At 36.8% G+C, this 4433-nt stretch overlaps 1 long non-coding RNA gene across 1 annotated transcript; it reads left to right on the plus strand.

The window, feature by feature from the left end:
* Positions 1 to 1814: 1814 nt before the first annotated feature.
* On the plus strand, positions 1815 to 3788 carry LOC135298156 (uncharacterized). Its single transcript, XR_010360151.1, has 3 exons — positions 1815 to 1953; positions 3195 to 3285; positions 3424 to 3788. It is a non-coding gene; the product is annotated as an uncharacterized LOC135298156 (long non-coding RNA).
* The last annotated feature ends 645 nt before the right edge of the window (positions 3789 to 4433 follow it).

The raw sequence follows: 4433 nt of genomic DNA on the forward strand, positions 1-4433 counted from the left end.
GCCCAGCAGAAGTTTTTATTGTCCTTAGAGTCAGATTTAGGAGAGATGTCTGGATCATGGGCTGATCCAGTCTTGCTATCCAAAGTTAACTTAATTTCATTAGGAATGTTGTATTCAAAAAATCACTTCAAGAAAGAGAGCCTGAGAATACTTAAATACTTAAGGTTAAAAAAAGCAAAATAATGTGATAAACTACCACTAGCCTAATTTTTACTATCCATTTCATGCTGGATGATTTAATTAATGAACTTGTCTGCTGCTAATTCCATACAGAAAATGTCATGCATTTCATTATTTATTTGTTCATTTGTGTGGTTTCTTTGTTTTGATTTTACATTTTGTTTAATTTTCCTCTGTATCCCCAGTCCAGAAGTCAAAGCATGATGTTCAAAAGGTTGTTTATATTAAAAAACAACAAAGCATCAGACAAAAACCACAGCCCTGTGCTCATCTATAGCTAACAGTTAATAACAGATAAACAAGGTCTAATGAAATAAATGCCTGCATGACCATTTGCCCAAAGCACAAAGTCAGATTTGGAGGTCTGAAAAAGCTGAGGTTTTTATTCTCCTAAGCACACCTCTGGAGCTAACATAGTCACTAAGGAAGAAAAGTCACAGATCATGTTTTGTAAAGAAGGTTATCCCACAAGATTCCTGAGTCACCTAGGCAAAATTATGATTACCAAGCATAAAGAAGAGTAGCTATACATTTCTGCTAAATGTGTTTGCATTTGCTCTTAAATTAAAACGTATTTTCAGAACTGGCTAATTGATGTCTAAATTATAAGTAGGTAATCTGTTTGAATAAATTAAAGGTGAAAAATGCAAAAACTAAAATCTCCTGGCCAATCTAATCCAGTGAGTCCATTTTAATTTTTGTTTTCAGAGTACATTACATTTAGAGAATAGGAGTCTGGGAGTTGGCCTACATAAAGTCTGAATATGGATTTAACTATATCAGTCTAGAGTTTGTATGACAAAAGTGAATCAAATAGATACTGTGCAATAACTTATTCTAGTATAATTTTCATTAGAAAGGTTGTTCTGAATTAAGAGCTTCTTTATTCCACAATCATTTGGTTGCTGCTGAAGTGGAGTGTTCTGGTCACATTCCTCAGTGACAAAAAGCACTTAAAACTTATTTTGTAATGTGCAAGAGATGTGAATAGAGAGAAGTGGGTTATTGATGAAAATCCAAGACAGATTGTAAATGTCATTCTTTATTTGCTTTTTAACAGCTAATTGTCTAAAAATAATCAAAATAATTTAAAATATGCTATATTTATTAGAATAGCTATTAAGCTGTGACTACATGGCATTGATACTGAGATACAAACCTACACTTCTCAGTTTCTAATATTGAACCTAAACATTTAAGATTATGACAACAGGCAGAGATGCGCATCCATAACAAAGAACAGCCTAAACCAACACCACCAAAATAATTAAACCAGTTCTGAAGCTTAAACCAGTTCTGAAGCTGTGAATAAGGACAGTTCTTCCTGTGTTAGGAAATATGTGGTCTATTCTCACTGTTCCCATCTTGCTCTTGCTACTTCAGCTAATTTCTTCTTCAGCCTTGGACTTCATAGCTCAATCTTCCTATTTCATAAAAACGTGCTTAAACATAGGAAGTGGTTTAACAGGGAAAATATTGCAATAGAACATGGTAGTCCATTTTATAAAATCTTCTCTTAGTAACAGCCTACCCAAATGTTCTGAGAGTATTGCAATTATTTCTATTATGACGCAGGAGTTTTGGGAGGGAGCAAGGTATTTGTTAGCCCTTCTTATCTCATAATTTCTGTTTCAATGCTACCTTGAAACAAAACAAAGGTGGCTGTGAGCCAGGAATAAACAAAGCCATGCACAGACCATGCAGTGTAGGGTCAAGTCATGTCAAAGACCAGATAATAACAAATGCAGAAGAGGAGGAAAAGAATTTAATCTGGTATAAAAAACCCCTATACTGTAACACTGGGCAGGTATATGTTTGTCTCTGCAATGTGAACCACTGGGACCCATAGCCACATCACCTCTATCCACAGTTTCCTATAATTCATGTGCTTAAACAGAGATGGTTTCTGAATGATACCACAGAAATTAGAGAGGAAAGAAAGAAAGAAAGAAAGAAAAGAACATGCCCTGTCCTTACCCATCAGATGATCTTTCCATTGTCATTTTATATAGGTGCTGCTTTTCTGTTAATTCACTCATTTTTTTGTGTATATATGTCAAGCAAGAGATTTTACAGACAAATACATGCTGGATTCATCAAATAAGTGATGTTGTGTAATCCATTTAAAACTGGAAGCCCTAGGCTGTGCATGAAGAACAGTATCTTGCATGTAGGTTTTGGAACAAAAGTACATTTTCTCCACCCTTGGACCCCAAGACTTCATTTGTCTTTGAAGTCATAAAAAACAACAGTCAAAAAGGCCCCTGATAACTTTTGCAGTGGGACCAGAACTATTCAGGTGAATGCAATGAAATAATATAATTGTAGTAAAAGATTGGAATATATTTTGCTGAAAAACTATCATGTGAAGCCAGAAAAGGAAAATCTGAAGGGAAAAGAGAGAGAGACCTATCTTATGCCATTTTCAGTGTATCATGATAAAAACAACTTTCAGAGAGCAACATAGTTAATCTAATATTATCCATCCCTAAGAGGAGATACCACTTAAAAAATAAGAGGAAAGTGAACATGTTTTGGACAAACACTAATTTTTACTATATTGAAATCAACAGCCAGTTATTGTCTTGGGGCTTGCATTTCTTCCAAAGCTGTCTTCTATGTCTGCTAATGTGCAAATCACTTAGGCATGCATGGATTCTGAATTAGCAGCCTCTCTTTTAGCACTACGAAAAATAGAAAATAGAAGGTGGTAAGATGAGAGGAAATGGGTAGTAAATTTTGAGGAGGCATAAGTTAGAGGAAAATAAGGAGAAGAAAAGGCAAGGAAGAAGAGGAATATTTAGTTACGATTTATGACAATACCAGAAGTAGATAAGCAGCTCCTGATGATGGAAAAAAAGTGGCTGGCAGTACCCAAAGGCATCACTGGGAAGAGAAATTTTAAGTGTTTGTTCAAGTGATCTATTAATTAAAGTGTTAGAAGTCAGCACCTATAGTATGTGGTGGTCTAGTTTAAACTTAATTTATCTATGGCACTTCTTTCATTATATCAGAGCAGAAAAATGCCAAAATGCCATTTTTCAGATGACCACAGCAGTAGCAAGCTTTGTCAAATAAACAGCCATCCAGACTTCAGATTAGAAGGTGAGGATGAAGGTGGAAATTCTTATGAACCACAAAATGGTGGCAAAGCCCACCAGTTTTAAAAACTAAGTAAGTTTATGTCATCTGCAGGCATCAAAACTTTCCTGAGTCTTTTATCTTCATATATTTCTTTAACAGATCATAAATACCAACACGTACATGTAGATACTCCCAGGAGGGCAGGCTTGGGGATGATGATGAGGAGTGAAATGACCACACCTGATTCGTTCATAGGTAATCTTTGGGTGTGAGGGCTGGCTGTTCCCAAACCAAGGAGAATTCTCCCTCCTGCTGCCTCACAATCAAAGTCAAGTTGGCTAAAAGAGACAGATCTATTTTGTTTGAAGTCACAGTGCTGGCAAAGTTTCTTTAAACTTGGATGAAATTTTCCCAGGAAAATTCACTGATGTGAACAAATTCTCAAAAAACCAAATTAAACAACACTCTGGAAAGTTAAGACTGGGCAAAGAAGTGAAAATAAAGAGAAGACATTCCCAATTTTATCCTGAATGTATTCAAGGGTGGTTTTTTGGGGTAGAGGGGGAGTGGGATGTTTTTTGGTTTTTTTGTTTAGGGTTTATATTTTGTTAGGGTTTTTGGGGAGGGGGGCCATGGAAGACTTGTGGTTTAGGGATTTTTTGGTTGGTTAGTTTAGTTTAGGGTTGGGTTTGGTTTTTTTGGGGTGAGGCAGGGACACATAATGCAATATTTTGCCTGACCAGATAAGTAAAGTACAATGCAAGTAAAACGACCCTAATTATAAAATCTGTTGGGAAGAACTAGGAGCTGTTTTCCCTGAAATTTTCCCATCAAAGAATCACAGAACGGTTTGTGTTGGAAGGGGACCTTAAAGATCATCTGGCTTCAACCCCTCTGCCATGGACAGGGACAATTTTCATTTGACCTGGTTGCTCAAAGTCCCATCCAACACAGCCTTGAACACTCTCAGGAATGGGGTACCCACATCTTCTCTGGGCAAGTGTCCTGATTTAGGGCAGATTTGCGAGAAAACCTCCAAAAGGGACCCCTCCAGAAAGCAAGCCCACACGGCCCCTCCCTCCAACTGGTTCTGGAAGGATTCCTCAGAGAGAAGTGGAAAGAACCTGTTTATTCAAGAGGCAAAGGACTCCCCAGCATACAAAATGAAC

This window comes from Passer domesticus, chromosome 3, assembly GCF_036417665.1.
Source record: "Passer domesticus isolate bPasDom1 chromosome 3, bPasDom1.hap1, whole genome shotgun sequence".
Lineage (NCBI taxonomy): Eukaryota > Metazoa > Chordata > Aves > Passeriformes > Passeridae > Passer > Passer domesticus.